Genomic DNA, 16,727 nt, shown 5'->3' on the forward strand with positions numbered 1-16,727 from the left:
TGGGGCAAGAGGCACAATAACGGTGGGCATAAGACCACTTTCTGGGTGAGAGCCAGGATGGGGTGTCTACAGTGCCCTAGTTGAAAGTTGGAGTGGAATCTATGGATGTTTGAAGATGGAGTCTTGGATCCAAACTACAGATACATCATCTGGACCATGGTGGTGCCTTTGTGTAACAATTCTACTTTCATATTGGCATCATTTTCTCCTGTTTAAACTATATATTGATTTTATATTTATTGATAAGATTGTTTATAATTGTTTCTATTTTTTAAAGCTATTGTTCATTTTATATGTTGTGAGTGAGTCGCTTTGGGCACAATTTGTGGGAGGAAAGCTGCATCTACAGCGATGGTACTTTTCTGAAAACAAAGGGATTTTGTCAAAGCCAGAGGTTGCAGAATGCACCCAAAGCAATAAAACAGCAGCCTGGAGCAGAAGCAAGAGCTACAGGCAACCTCTTGCCTTAGTAATAGAGGAAACTCTGGCCAATGTAGGCACAGACTTAAAAGGATTATGTTGAACTCAACACAACATTGTCTGGGCCAACTAAATGAATAATGACAAAACAGAAAAGGCCCTCAGCGTTTCCTGTGTAAGGTCACACATGACCAAAACAAACCCTCTTTTTTTGTGTGGGGTTGCTATAACCGTTTTGCAAGCAATTCAGAATGGCTCTCCGGAGCTCCTTTAGAGAGCAAGAGTTTCAAGGAGGCGAACTTATCCCAATCTTTTTTCTAAGGAAGTGATATTGAAGGGTTGCTGCTTAAGCAGTCCAAAGGGTGGATGCTAAGCAGTCCCCCTCCGAAATGTCCTCAAGTCTCTGTGCAAGAGGGGAGAATAAACACAGCTGGATTCCTGTGAGAGTCTGGCTGCAGACATCCTTTTCCTGCGAGTCTGACTCCAGTCCAGTCTCTGGACAGGAGGATGGGGAGTCTTCTGATACTAGACTCCTTTCCCTTCCCTCCCCTCTTTCTGGCTCTCCTCCTATTTTTCTTGCTGATGTCACAGATAGGAAGCTGACTCATGATGAATAACTATTTGTTGTTCCCCGACAGCCTGCCCTTTTGCAGAAAATCTGTGCAAAGTTTTACAAGAGATTTCTCAACCAGCTCCCCTAAAGCGCTCCAGGCACATTGCTCCTAGCATGATGTCACGGGGAGTAGTCCTGGAAAGGGGGAATTGTATTGCCGCAATCCAGGACTTTAGCCTGCAAAGGCTCTATCTGCAATGTGCTCTCCAGCAGCAGTGAGGAACTTGCGCCCTACAAGTCAGCCAAAGGAGAGAGTAGGAAGTGTGGCACCAGTAGTGTAATGACATAATTTTGCACTCCAAAGCAAATGCTTTTATGTGGCCTCCCTCTTTAGATGGTAATAGGTCAGATTCAGATTTACACTGCAAGCCTAACCATGCCAATGGCCATTCTTAAAGGTAAAGGTAAAAGGACCCTTGACCATTAGGTTCAGTCGTGACCAACTCTGGGGTTGCGGCACTCATCTCGCTTTATTGGCTGAGGGAGCCGGCGTACAGCTTCCAGGTCATGTGGCCAGCATGACCAAGCCACTTCTGGAGAACCAGAGCAGCACACGGAAACGCCGTTTACCTTCCCGCCGGAGCAGTACCTATTTATTTACTTGCACTTTGATGTGCTTTCGAACTTCTAGGTGGACAGGAGCAGGGGCCGAGCAATGGGAGCTCACCCCGTCGCGGGGATTCGAACTGCTGACCTTCTGATCGGCAAGTCCTAGGCTCTGTGGTTTAACCCACAGCGCCACCCGCGTCCCAATGGGCATTTTTACTCCCAGGTAATTGGGGTTAGAATTGCAGCCTCGTTCGCGTTAAGTATGTTTAGGACAGCAGACACACTTTCTTGGAAGTAAACCCCACTAATTTAAGCCCCAATGATTTTAATTGGGCTACTCCAAATATGAATAGGTCTGGATCCAACCCTGGTTTTTAAAAAATCTGAAATCTACTTCCCAAGAGCCTCAAGGGAGGATTTCACCTTGTTCCCCAAAGACAAGCTTTCTTCTCCAGAACTGGATTCTAGAAGGCCAACCTGAATTTCTTCTCCAAACAGAGTCTTGTAAAGACATAACGGATTTACAACCGCAGCCAATAAATGTCCACTCAGAAGAAAATCCCACTGACTTCAACGGCCTCCTTCCTAAGTAAGTGTGACCAGCACTGCAGTTTATTACTCGTATTGCATCTTTATTCCAACTTTTCTCCAAGGAGCTCAAGATAGTGCAGGTGGTTGTTCCCTCTCCGCTTTATCCTCCCAACAACCCTGCCAGGTAGGATAAGGCTGAGAGACAGTCACTGACCCTAAACCTTCGGGGGCCAAAGTGCAATCAGATGCAGAGCGAAGTATTTGGAAGTATCCCTCCCCCCCTTCCCCTTTCTCCCAGCTCGTTAGCTTTCCAGTGCTCGGAAAAATCCCCTTTCTTCCTGACTCTGCGCGCGTCTCCCACACCCCTCCTCTTTCGATCCTTCCCTCTCCCTGTTATCCCGGAGGGAACGAACCATTGTAGCGGGGAGGGGTGTGTGTGAGTTTGTGTGGCGGCGCTCTTTGGCTGGAGCTTGGATACCCTAATGGGCGGGACTGGCTTCGGCTGCGCGGGGAGGAATAGGAGCAGCAGCAGGAGGAGCAGCAGCAGGAGGAGGATCCTGTCGGGCTGAGGAAGGAGGCGGGAGGGGGGGGTGTCTCTCTTGGTAAGGCGCCTGCGATGGGAGTCTCCGGAGTGGCTGGGGAAGGCGAAGGATGCACAAAAGGCAGCAGCGCCAGAAGGTGAGTGAGGCGCTGCCTGGAGCAACTGCTTTTGTCCCGCGCGCGTTTTGGGTATCTGCGCGCCCGCGCGCGCAACGTGCGGGGAGAAGGAGCGCAGAAAGCGCGCAGCAGGCAGCTTGTGTGCGGGGCAGGGAGCGCTGCTTGAGAAAGGCAAGTCCGTCTCTCCGTCCGGAAGCTAAACAAAACCCAGGAGAGGATTGTAAACTTTGCCCTGAAGTTTTGTTTTTGTTTTTGGAGGGAATGAATTTTGGAGGGCATCTCCGGAAAAAGCACTTACTTAACAACCCAAAACCTGTCTCTGTTGCACACCAGGACTCCCTCTCTTTTATGCTCCGTGGCAGACAGATTTGTTTTGTCTTTCATGGGGGAAGATTTACTGGTCGCTTTGCATGCATTTTAATCTTGCTGGGCTTTTTGCTTTTGCAAACTGTGGCGCGTTTGTTTTTCAACTTCTACAAATTTCTGCTAATGGGCTTGCTTAGATTAGGCTAAAAGCCTCTGCTGAGAAGAAACGGGGACAACACAGCATTTGTTTTGTTTTTTTGAAAGTCCAGGGCACTGTTGACTTAATGTAAACTGTTCCCTTCCGCTGAGAATCATTCAGCAGAGCTTTGGTTAGGAACCCGCTGTAGCTGAAGGATTAGTGCTTGCCTTGAAAGAGACTTTGTACAAACACAGCTAGGCAGTTTCCTCTCACCCACTTGCCGTTTCCTCCTGTAGGGTTTCCCTCTTTTGTATGTTATCCCAGATGATTGTTGCCCTTTAAAAATGTCTCTTAAAGGAAGCTTTTTGTGTTCTGTTCTCTCTCTCTTTCTCTTCATAAGCCCAAAGACTTCATCTGTGCATTCACAAATAGGATCTGTTTGGTGATGCTCTCCTCAGTTTTGCGTAGAGTTTTTCTAAGCAAATGAAGATGTGATTTTATTGCTCTTATTCAAGCAAAGTTCATTGGTTGTTGTCAGGAGAGCACAGGACAGAAGTGGAAACATGTGCTTCAGATCACATAATCCAGAATTTGAGCCTGGAAAATGATAGCTGTGTTTGTCTGTTACAGCAAACACACACACACACAGAGAGAGAGAGAGAGAGAGAGAGAGGGAGGGAGAGAGACGTCTTGTGGAGTTGTGTCAAAAACGCAGAATGTCTTTGGATAATACAATCAGTGCTACCCTTATGTCAGGCATGGGGAACCTCTGGCCCACTGGATGTTGTTGAACTCCAGGTAGCATAGCCAATGTTCTGGGAGGGGAAGAGCTGTGTCCCCATCTCTGCCTTAAGTGAGTGCACTGATTCCTTTCACTGGCATTTTTGCTCTTCCACTGCAACTTGTGCAAAATTGGAGGTCATTCATACAGCTTGCACATCTCTGTGCAAGTACTGTATAGAGAATGTGAGCACAGAGAGTTCATTCACTTGCTAGTTAGCACTTCTAGTATCATCCAAAGTTGCCATAGTGTGTGGTAAATCTCTGATCATCTTTTAAGCAGAAATAATGGAAACCCACTTCAAAGCTATTGTGAAGACAAGAAAGACTGCTAAATTCTTTACAGAACATAAAGGCTACGTGCATAGGTTGTATAGATGTAAGCAGTAACTTTCCTTAAGTTATACTCTAGTAGCAGTCTTCTGCAGGTGATGGATTCGGTGAAGTGCGTCACCTTCACTGAGTAGACCTTGGAATTCAAACATAATCACTGACTGACGTGAGAGAACTGGTTGGGACTGGTTGACTATTATGGGAAGCAAGTTACAGAGTAGCGCCACCATCAAGATTCTGGTTCTTATGATGATTAGCTACATGGGAGGTTAAGACTGTGCCTGCACCTTGGAATATTCTAAAGCTCATAATATAGCAGTTTCTTCTTCATAAAATTAGGGAACTGAATTAATGTTTTCAAGTTCGGAAAAACATCAAGGTATGAATAGCTTTTTCAACTGGAGGGGTAGAATGCTGACTATATTATAGACAATTTCAGAGGTGAGCAGAAGGAAAGGAGGCTGTGTGAATCTGAATTTATATTCCAAGACCAGCAGGGATAAAATAATGGGTGGCAGACTCATTGGTTTAGCATAGGATCCCCTATTTCTTTAAGCCTCAACAGTCTGCTGAAACAAAGATACTTTTGCAGGCTTTCAACCTGTGAAATAGACTTAATGTTTGCATGCTTTCAACTTCCTTTGCTGTACTTCTTCCTTCTTGATAGTTATGAGACATAATTAATTCTAATTAGTTTACACTGATGCATCGTCTGTTTGATAAGGGATCTTGTTTTCCCTTGTGGTACAGGCTCCTATACAGTTTAGTTTCACTGGTCTTGCTGTGGTTCCCTGAACCACAAAACCACTGTGGAATGAAACCTCTTGGTGGTGGTTGGCCTCTGTACAGTGCAGCCTAATGCATTTATGACAATGTCACTCAAAAATCAAGGGGGAAAGAAAGCATATTCAGCTTGCATTGCTTTTAAAATTGATTTAACTTTAGAAAAAAGCAAAGGGATCACTGACCTTACAAAGAAGGGCAATGTCTGCTGTTGGCAAAGGTGTTTTCACAGCTCACTGTGAGGTTTGGGAGATTCCAGGAAATCTAATGAGAATGAAAAATGCATTTGGTGTGAACACTTAGGAACTTACGCATATTTTCACTGGAAATTCTAACCTGGGAACAGGTTGCCTGAAATTGAAAAAGGTAATATAGAAGGTAATATAGAACCCATAAAGATCCAGATGTTGCGGCTCTAAACCTCTGTTGAAGTGATATACAGTTGTACCTTGGTTTTTGAACAGCTTAGTTCTCAAATGTTTTGGTTCCTGAACGTCGCAAACCCGGAAGTGACTGTTTCAGTTTGCAAAGTCTTTTTGGAAGCCAAACGTCTGATGGGACTCCACGGCTTCCGATTGGCTGCAGGAGCTTCCTGCAGCCAATCAGAAGCCACACTTGGGTTTCCGAACATTTTGTAAGTCGAATGGAGTTCCGGAATGGATTCCATTCGACTTCCAAGGTACTAGGTTTCCAGAGCTCTCTTAAGGTTTTCTCCTACCACAGGGGTGGAAGATATGTTGACTTGTATTATCTCTGAAGCAAGGGAGCTATGGACTCTTATCTCCTTCTGCCACTGAAACAGCAGTGGATCTTCCTATGGTAAATGGAAGCCCTGAAGTACAAAATAAATGTCAAAAGCTAAGGTTGCAGAAGACTTCTACCCAATTTGGCATAAAGTTCTTTAGAAGGACCATGTGATGACAGTGGAACGATCTTCATCACCACCATTGCATAGTATCATACTTCAGTCATTGGCTGTAATAAAGAGATTGATAATATTACTTTGGCTTGTACTGTGTGGACTTCTTTCTTCCCATCTGGGTGTCAAATTATCTATCGTTTCTGCAACAGATTTGGAAGGCACTTTACAGATAAAATTCGCTAATCTCCAGTCTGACTTTGATAACATATTTGAACTAAAGTCCTGGGATTATTTTCAATTTGTTTCCCCTTTGACAGATTGCTTGGTAAGAGCATCCATGCTAAATTCGTGCCCTTCCTGGGTGGTTAAAATACATGGGAAAGGCTGGACCTCTTATAACAAGAGTGATTTTTAGTTCATGAAGAGAATGGAAGTTTGCAACTGCTGAACACAGGGTTCATTTGGCTACCATGTAAGAAATATTTACTTTATGTCAAAAAGCTCATTTTCATTCTGCCTCCTCCTTTGTGGGAAAATTGGGGAAATCGTTACAGCATGTAGTTGGCGTACAGTTCTAGGCATCTAGGCATTGTGCCTTGTCCTTTTTTCAATCCTGCTTCTAGCTTTGGGACACAGTTTGCTTCAGTTGTTTCGAGATCAAGTTAGGAAGTTTCTGTCCACTCTGGACCATCTCACACTATGGATGTCCAGATATTGATGAACCAAAATCTTTATTTTGTGAGCATACAGGGGTTATCCTTCAATGCATGTGTGAGTTTCCTGGTTGATAACCTGTGGGATTCTTTAGTGATCATATCTGCACTTGTTGTTACCAGCTTTGTTTGTTGAAAGATAGCAAGCAGCCAAAGGTTCAGAGTAAAGTGTGTGATGCCACTCCTCTCATTCTCCACTGCTCTAGGGGCAGAAACCTCTCTTCTGAATCACTGTCTAGGGTCAAGGTCAAATTATGACCTTGGAACTGAAGCCATACAATACAGCGGTGGTGGCACTGGGGATTTTAATTACTCATTTAACGTATGGCAAAGATGTGACCTAACACAGCTATCCTTCTAGATGAGTGGGACATGGGTGGTGCTGTGGCCTAAACCACTGAACCTCTTGGGCTTGCAGATCAGAAGGTTGGCGGTTCAAATCCCCCCAATGGAGTGAGCTCCCATTGCTCTGTCCCAGCTCCTGCCAACCTAGCAGTTTGAAAGCATGTGAGTGCAAGTAGATAAATAGGTACCACTGTGGCAGGAAAGGTAAACAGTGTTCCCATGCACTCTGGTTTCTGTCACGGTGTTGCGTTGCACCAGAAGTGGTTTAGTCATGCTGGCCACATGACCCATAAAGCTTTCTGTGGACAAACGCTGGCTCCCTCAACCTGAAAGTGAGATGTGCGCCGCAACCCTATAGTCACCTTTGACTGGACTTAACCGTCCAGGAGTCCTTTACCTTTACCTTACCTTCTAGATACTGTAAGCACTGTAGGAGGACCTTATTATTTGGGTTGGCTTATATCACTGGAACTATTTGTAGCGGTGGAATTTACCTTAAAGCTTTATATGCTTGGTAGATAATACCTGTGTGCTGGTTTTAGATGTGCTCTAAGCCTCTGAGATAGGACGGAATACAAGTCATGATTAATAAGAATAAATGTTCTTCAGCTTTAGAAAATGGGTGTGAGTTTGAAAACTGAAGGGAAACTATTTTATAGAAATATATGGCTACTGTCTGCTAAGAGCAATTTGTACTGGGATTGTCTTATTAACATTCTGTAGCTCTCAGACATTCTTGAGTAAGTACCTTGATAATTACAGTATGTTATGTTAACTGCTGCTTGCCACTTCCATTGCTGATGAGGTTTACTTCACATTTGGCAACACTGATGCTGTAGTTCTTGCTCTTATTAAAATGCTTTGACCATATGGAGCTATGAAGCAGTCAAACATGTTTTAGTTGTTACCTCGAATACATTGTCAGCATATGACATTAGGGAGAGAAAAACGAAGAGGAGGTGCTAGTTGGATCCAAGTATAGATAACTGTTGGGACACGGGTGGCGCTGTGGGTTAAACCAGGGTTAAACCACAGAACCTAGGACTTGCTGATCAGAAGGTCGGCGGTTCGAATCCCTGTGATGGGGTGAGCTCCCATTGCTTGGTCCCTGATCCTGCCCACCTAGCAGTTCGAAAGCACGTCAAAGTGCAAGTAGATAAGTAGGTACCGCTCCGTCGGGAAGGTAAACGGCATTTCCGTGCGCTGCTCTGGTTCTCCAGAAGTGGCTTAGTCATGCTGGCCACATGACCCGGAAGTTGTACGCCGGCTCCCTTAGCCAATAAAGCGAGATGATTGCCGCAACCCCAGAGTCTGCCACGACTGGACCTAATGGTCAGGGGTCCATTTACCTTTACCTTTTATAGATAACTATTATGAGTTAAAAACAAGATGGAATAAGGCTGCAGTCGTAGGCACACTTACATGGATGAACTGAGCGGGGTTTGCTGGGGAACTGTGTAGGATCAGGCTGCATGTTTTGAACAGGTTCTTCAGAGAAAACCAATTACTGAATGTTTTGTGTAGGGAAAGAATAAATTGATAATCATACTAGCATTCAAAACAGGATTGTTTTTAAAACAAGGTGGCAAAAGTAAAAAAGAGGAGATGAGGACGAAGATGTAATAGTTACAAGGACTAAAAGAGCAAGAGCAATTAGAAGCCCCAAATGCATTTTGTTATGCTCTTATTCTTCCTGTATGATTTATTTCCATTGTTGTGCCAGTGAAGTAAATACAGAACCGCATGTGAGTGCCGGTTGTCTCTTTTCTGAGGATCCTGCAGTGACTACTCTCTGGTACTTCATGTGTTCTTTCAGGGATCAAGAATCTTAATCCTGCTTCTGGACAGCTTTAATACAGTTCTGTCTGCTTCCCAACATCCAGAGTTACTTTGCCTTAAGCCAAAAACAACACTTTTATAATGTTCATTGCATGGGCACAGGGTCCACTCATTGAGGTTTGAGGTTTCTTGGACTGAAAGGTCATTGTTCTAAATTTCACTCAAAATGAAATGATTTCCTTGCCATATGGTCAGAGCGTATGGTTTTTAAGCCTCCCCTCCTCCGATATTATTAACCTTTTAAATGAGGTCCCAGCACTGTGATTCAGTGGTAGTGCATCGGCTTTGCTTGCAGAAGATGCCAGGTTCTTCAGAATATCCTGGTAAGGCTGGGAAGGATTCCATCTGAAAACCAGGAGAAAATGAACAAAATGAGAATATAAAAGCTAGGTTGATTGGCTTATACAATCTTGAATTCATTTGTTTCATTTTGTTGGAAGCTCCCATTCATCCTCATGCACCCATGAGATCTACAGCTTTGCCTACAAAGCCAGCAAAGTGAAAGACTAGCACATTTGCTTTGCGACACACTCATATGTATGAAGTATTGTCCTTAGTTAGCATAAACATATATGCATAGATTTAGACAGATGATAGTCAGTGGGTGAAGGATGTTATGCAAACGATAGGTGTGTCCTGTTGCAATTGACAGTCAAATGCAAACAAGGTGATGCGAAAAGGGGAAATGGCAAATGAGTAGGAAGCCCTCTCGACTTGTAAGGAACCTTCAAAACAAGATGAGTCATTGACATAAACACTGGGTAAGGAAGAATTCCTTTCTGGAGGGAGCTTTCTGCTCTCAGGCTCTGTTCACTCCCCGTTTGATAGGTGTCAGGTCTGCAAATGAATTCCAGCTCAGCAGTGGCTGGTAGGTGGAAGCCGACTAACGCAGGGGTAGAGAGCCTCAGGGCCACCAAGCCTCTCTTATCTGGCCCTTGGAATCCTCCCCAGGCCACATCCCCTATTGGTCCTGCTTTGTGTCCTGGTTTTGCCTGGTTGGAACGTGTCCTTGAATTCTGATAAAAACCCTGTGATTCCCTAAATGGAGAACAGAGAGGAGTGTGTGAAACTCGGTCTCCTGTACAAAGGTAAAATCTGCAACAGTTGCTCAGCTGCATTTGTCACCTGCTGCTGGCATTTGGCCCTAGAAGGGAATGTGGCCGCCAAGCTGAAGAAGGCCATATCCCTCGGTTTCTCTGTTGAAAATAAACTAAAAATCAATTCATCTCATCACACCCATGTTGTTGTTGTTTAGTTGTTTAGTCGTGTCCGACTCTTCGTGAGCCCATGGACCAGAGCACGCCAGGCACTCCTGTCTTCCACTGCCTCCCGCAGTTTGGTCAAACTCATGCTGGTAGCTTCAAGAACACTGTCCAACCATCTCATCCTCTGTCGTCCCCTTCTCCTTGTGCCCTCCATCTTTCCCAACATCAGGGTCTTTCCCAGGGAGTCTTCTCTTCTCATGAGGTGGCCAAAGTATTGGAGCCTCAGCTTCAGGATCTGTCCTTCCAGTGGGCACTCAGGGCTGATTTCCTTAAGAATGGATAGGTTTGTTCTTCTTGCAGTCCATGGGACTCTCAAGAGTCTCCTCCAGCACCATAATTCAAACGCATCAATTCTTCGGCGATCAGCCTTCTTTATGATCCAGCTCTCACTTCCATACATCACTACTGGGAAAACCATGGCTTTAACTATACGGACCTTTGTTGGCAAAGGTCACCCATACCCTTCAATAAAGTGTTGGATATAGGCTGCAATTTTAAACACTCATCCAAGTGAGATACATTTTATTGGATTATATATTACTCTTGTATAAACTGCCCTGGGATTGAAAATGTCCTATAACTACCTTAATTAAAATCAAATCAAATCTTTCCATTAAATAGAGGGAGGCTTACTTCCACGAATGATCTGCATGAAATGCAGTGCAACTTATTTGCAAGTAAGCATAACAATGATAAATCAGACTGTATGGACTTTGCATTTCAGATGTATGAGCTTCTTGAAAAGGAGAATGTGAGCACTAACCTCAGCTGTGGAACTTCTAATTTTTCTCCCAATAATACTAATAGTAGATTTCTAAACAGACTTAACATCATAGCTATCTGATGATGACTGTAAACCAAACCAAACAAGGATACCCTTCCTTTCAACGTAGAATTGGTTGGGTTTTGTATCAAGCCAGCAAAACCTTTCTCATCTGTACATGTGTATTCTACCTATGTACATCCTGAAGATAGCCTTAAAAAATATTTTTCCAATAGATGTGGTCACCAAAAGTGTAGATTATCTAGCAAACTACTGTAATACTACCCGTTTGTTAAAAGATGCTGCTCTTGCAGTGTTCCACATGATTTCCTCTGAGGAAAAGAAAAAGTCATAAGAGCTTCCTCTGCCAGTCTTTTCCCACATTTGTAGGGTTACAAGGGCAGTACTTTCCAGTGATAAATTGTGGTTTATATGTCAGATTCTTTCTATAACTCTTCTGTGACACTAACCCCTACCAGAAAGTTTAACATGCAACAGTCTGATAGACACCAATATCATCTTACTTCATTAATACATATACCCCAAATGTAGCTGAAATACAACCTCAATGAATATTCAGGTTTATTGGATGATACCAATTTCTAGTCTAGTGAGAGAAGAAGAGAAATGTCTTTCTATCCACCTTCTCTGCACCATGTCTGATTATATATAGCTGTACATGTCCCCCCCCTACTTGCCTTTAAACTGAAAAGCTCCAGGTTTTTTAATGTCCCCTCACCTCACTACGTGAGTTGCTGCAGGCCATTGTTCATTGTTGAATATTACTTCATTTGATATAAGTTGCTTATTTTAAAGTTATGTTTTATTATCACATTTTTGTATTGGATTAGATTGTTATAAGGTGTACATTCTTTGTTTTGGATGCCCTTTCCTGCCCCTTTTCCATCTCTACAATACCCTCTTTGAGGTGCAGTATTCCAAGTGTTCTCACAGCATATATTTGTATAATGGCATTATGGCAATGGCAGTTTTATTTATTTTCAATTCCTTGCCTAATGATCCATGACATGGAAATCTCCATTTTCATAGCAGCTTCCCAGTGGGTCAACACTTTAATCAAACTATCCATCATTGGCCCTAAAATCTCATTTGTGGTTAGCCACTGCCAGTTCAGGCCCCAAGAACATATATAGCCATACCTCGGGTTACATTTGCTTCACACTGCGGCTTTTCAGGTTACGAACATGGCAAACCCGGAAGTGTTTACTTCTGGGTTCGCCGCACGCATAGAAGTGATCTGCACGCTTTGCTCATGCACAGAAGCACTCTATCGCGCTTCGCGCATGCGCAATAGCAGCACTCTACTTATAGACTTTTTGGGGTGTGAATGGCACCCCAAAACAGATCACGTTCGTAAGTAGAGGTACCACTGTATGTGAAATTAGAAATTTTTACCCCAATGTGTATTCCTTGACACTTCTTTCATTGAGTTTGCCATTTTCATACACCTTAATGCAGTTTGGATACATCCTTTGGAAACTCCCCATGACCCAACGCTCCTTTAACCACCTCAAATAATGTGGTATAATCAGCAAACTTGGCCAGCTTACTTCTGACTCCAGGTCTTTTTATGAACAAGTTAAAAAGCACAGATCTCAGTCCTGATCCTGGGGGGACTCTGTTTTTTTTTTAATTTTTCCATTGTGAGAACAGTTCATTTCTTCTTCTGCCTCCTTATATCATGACTGCTCTAGCAGTCTTTGGTGTCGTAGTGTACCAAAAGCTTTTTGAAAGTCCAGATAACTTCATCCACATGCTTACTGAAAAAGCTAACTCCAAGAGGTTAGTTAGAAATGACAAATTTGTGGAGGCCATGCTGGCTCTTCATCAATATTTCTTCTTCTGTGTGCTTTCCTACCAGTGTTCCTAGAACATACATTAAGTTAAGATAATTTCCCATATCCTCCCTGAATCCCTTATTTAAAATTGGTGTTACATTGAACACTTCCTGGTGCTCAGATAAAGAAACCTCTCTTAGGGACCAGTTACAGGGGGTCGGGAATTATTTTTGTTTCTTTTTTAAAAAGAGCAGCAATCACATATTTAAGTTCTTTAAGAGCTGTTGGGTGGATGCCATCTGGACCCTGCGATGTGTTCATTTCAAATCTGTGATGTGGCTGCTGTTTGCCTCAGTTCCTCAGACTCCCTCAGAAAGTCCCTTCAGCCACAGGATCTGCCCTCCATCTTCCAAAGTAGAATAAGACCTTAAATGGTAATAGTAGCTTTCAAATATTTGTGTGTCTCGGACAGCTTTATTTTCACGTGGAATGGTTTTGAAAAGAATAACGGTATTGGGACAATTAAGAAAAAAAATGCAGTGTTTTAATAATAAATTGTTTGGCCATGAGAGAAATCCATAAAACAATGTCCACACAGATTTGATGCATTGCTTTGACTTTTTAAATGGCTCTGACAATGTTGTAAGTGTACTTCTCTGGGGGAAGGGTTAATCTGAAACATCTGGATCACCAAGGTTTTTCTTCTTCTTTTTTTTGCTGAAATACATATTGCTGGATGTGTCCTTAAACTCTCTCACTGCCAAATTCTCTCTTAGTTCAGGATTTCAGAACTTAGTAGCTGTCGAATGTGTCAAAACACAGCCTCTTAGTAAGTGATCTGTAGAACAGATGCCACAAATCGGCAGTCCTGAATCAGATTACAGATTTTCTAGTTGCAAATTTGGGACTCTCACCTTTCCCCCGCAACTTTAGAAAAGGGACCTTTGTTCTGCGTTATCATTCTGATCACATGATTTGATTTTGATGGTAAATATGTGAAAACATTGCGTGACATTTCTGTGATCATAGATTTCATTTTGGGAGGCAGAAATGCATATTGCAATTAGACTTGTGAAATGTTCAGATGTGTGCCATATGGGGAATTTTTGGCCTTTCTATCATCGTCAGCTCTTTCTGGCATCACACTTGCATTTACTATGTTCTTCACTTCTAAGGTATAAAACTCGGCTTTCTGCTGTTCGGGTGTGAATATGCAATATTTTGCTTATTAAGTGAAGATAACGTTCCTAAGAAAAAGAAGTATAATGAACTAAAAGTTTTGCAGAATACAGTATCAAATACACCACGATTCAAGGACGGGCAGTATATAGAACTGCATTGACACAACTGTTATTTTCATAGAGAAGTTCATTTCCCTTAAGTTCTGTTTTATAAAGCAGGGAGGGAAAACTTTCGGCCCTGCAGAAGTTGTTGGACTCTAAATCCCATCAGCCCCAGCCAGCATGGCCAACAGTCAGAGATGGGAGGAGCTGTTCAACAACATCAGAAGGGTCATACTTTACCATCCCTGTCATGAAATGTTTAGTTTCTCATTGAGGAAGGGATTTTTTTGTGTTGTAATTTTTGAGTCCAAGATCTAAAAGAAAAAGCGAAGAAGGCCCTTCAACATGATTTGTTGCTGCTTGCTTCCTCCAACCAAATTGTTGTCCTTTCCCTCTTGACTGCATCTCCTACTCTTGAAAGAGAATAACTTCGCAGCTACATATCACTGTCAGAGTAACATGAATTAAGAGTACAACTTAATGGCTTGGATCCTGAATTCCTTTCCATGGACCTAACAGGGCTCTGTTAACAGACTCTATGCATTTCTCTGTGTACCCTGAAAACATGAAACAGGGTTGGGGGAAATCTTCTGAACAGAATGTCATCATGTTATGGGGGTGCTTCAACAGAAATAGGTAACGGGGAGCATTCTCCTTTCACAAACAGAACTACTTTCCACTTGCCCAACACTGAACTTCTGATCCTATGATGCTAGTAATAACGTGAATTTTAAAGTTTTAATTTTGATTAATCGATATTATTTTTCTCTCAGTCTGCGAAGTATTTGTAACGAAACCCTTTCTTTCCAAACAATTCCTTTCCTTTCAGTGCATGAAGGAAACGGGTCGAGTTATGTTAGTTTTGTTCTCAGAGTGTTCTTACTGTACTCACAGGTGTGAAGAGTGGGGAAGCTGAGGAGAGAAAATATGGATTTAACTTTTTAAAAATATTTTAAGCGTAGCTAAACCTTTAATTTAGCATAGCTAAACCTTGAATTATGGTGCTGGAGGAGACTCTTGAGAGTCCCATGGACTGCAAGAAGATCAAACCTATCCATTCTTAAGGAAATCGGCCCTGAGTGCTCATTGGAAGGACAGATCCTGAAGCTGAGGGTCCAGTACTTTAGCCTCCTCATGAGAAGAGAAGACTCCCTGGAAAAGACCCTGATGCTGGGAAAGATGGAGGGCACAAGGAGAAGGGGACGACAGAGGACAAGATGGTTGGACAGTGTTCTTGAAGCTACCAATATGAGTTTGACCAAACTGCGGGAGGCAGTGGAAGACAGGAGTGGCTGGCATGCCCTGGTCCATGGGGTCATGAAGAGTTGGACACGACTAAACATCAACAACATACCTTTAATGAGACTTTAAATTCAGGTTAAAAGCTAGTGTTGATCTGATACTGCAATCCAGACCCGGCTTTACACTCCCGTTGGTGTCTGCCTACGACTCTGTTTGTGTGGAGCTCTCTATTCTGCATTGCTGTGGCAGGTAGAAGTGTCGTGGGTGGCATCTCACAGATGTGGTGAAATGTGGTCCTGAACAGACAGGCAGTGTCTTATACGGCACGGCGTGGGAAGTCAAACTAGGACTGAAGCACAAGTAAGGTCTGCATTAGTGCGTTTTGCTAGGGCTGCTGTATAATCAGTTTCACAAAATAAAGGAGTTAACATTAATCCAGGACAGTCCTTGGCATTCATGAAACAGCTGCTGCTGGTGGCCCTGACAGAGGGCATTCCCAGGCAGAGAGAGGCTGTGTTGGCCCAGGATCACATGACTGCATAGGCCCAGTGTGGGTCCAGTTCTTGAGCCTGCTCTGGAATGGTGCATCAATTTGCCTGCCCCTGAGCTGTGTGAGTTGATGGGCTGCTAAGTTCTGCTGCCACTTGTCGAAATGTGCCCTAAGCAGCTGCTTTTTCTTTCAGACAAATTCTTAGTGAAGCTAAACTACTTCACAGATTTTCTACATTGTACATTTACCTTCCGATTTTTAGACATGACGTATTAAGTCTTCTTTTTTCCCTCATCTCATGCACAGTTAATTTATTATGTGATTGGAATGATTTTGGTTTACTCAGCATGTTAGCATACTTGTCCAAATATAATGATGATTGTCCTTTTCCCTCTCAGATGAAAATGTTAGGGTAGAAAGCTGTCAAATTCTGTGAGGTAAACTGGTGCAGAAGCGATTTTTTAATTTTTTTTTTTTTAAGAGTATTTTGTGGAGAGAACCTTGTCAGTCAGAGGAAACATTGATACAAAATGGCAAGAGAGTACAAATAATAAAACCGTTGTATGGAGTTTTCTGCATTTGATTTTTAGAGGGCTCCATTTGGAGAAATATCCAACAATAAATGCTATACAAAATAAGATCCTGCATTTTTAACAGAGGGATGAGTAACATTTGATATCTTGCCTGTTTTCAGCAATATTTCTTTATTTTTTTCATAATAAAATGTTTCAAGAGTAACACATGAAATGATTTAAACAGAAAATGTTACCAGCAGGAGCTAAAACAAAACAAAAAAAGGATAATAAAATGTTCCACAAATCTATTGACAAGCTGGAATGTGTTCAGAAGAGGGTGACCAAGATGATCAAGGGTTTGGAAACTAAGCCTTATGAGGAACGGTTGAGAGAGTTGGGTACGTTTAGTGGGCTAAGAGAAGACTGAGAGGACATACTTGAAGACCACAGGAGTGATGGGGGGACATTTCTGCCTAAGAGCAATGACACAATTATCAAGT

The 16,727-nt window shown here is 42.9% G+C and overlaps 1 protein-coding gene across 10 annotated transcripts in view; it reads left to right on the forward strand.

Annotated features, from left to right (window-relative positions):
- The first annotated feature begins 2,672 nt into the window (after positions 1 to 2,672).
- The window catches only part of PHLDB2 (pleckstrin homology like domain family B member 2), a 73,881-nt gene continuing 59,826 nt past the window's right edge, over positions 2,673 to 16,727 (forward strand). For 4 of the 10 annotated variants that reach the window (XM_053386309.1, XM_053386312.1, XM_053386311.1 and 1 more), the window contains exon 1: positions 2,675 to 2,791. The gene's annotated coding sequence lies outside the window, so the exon portion shown is untranslated. The other 6 variants (XM_053386304.1, XM_053386303.1, XM_053386307.1 and 3 more) reach the window with 4 other exon arrangements.

This window comes from Podarcis raffonei, chromosome 4 (assembly GCF_027172205.1).
Source record: "Podarcis raffonei isolate rPodRaf1 chromosome 4, rPodRaf1.pri, whole genome shotgun sequence".
In the NCBI taxonomy this organism is placed as follows: domain Eukaryota; kingdom Metazoa; phylum Chordata; class Lepidosauria; order Squamata; family Lacertidae; genus Podarcis; species Podarcis raffonei.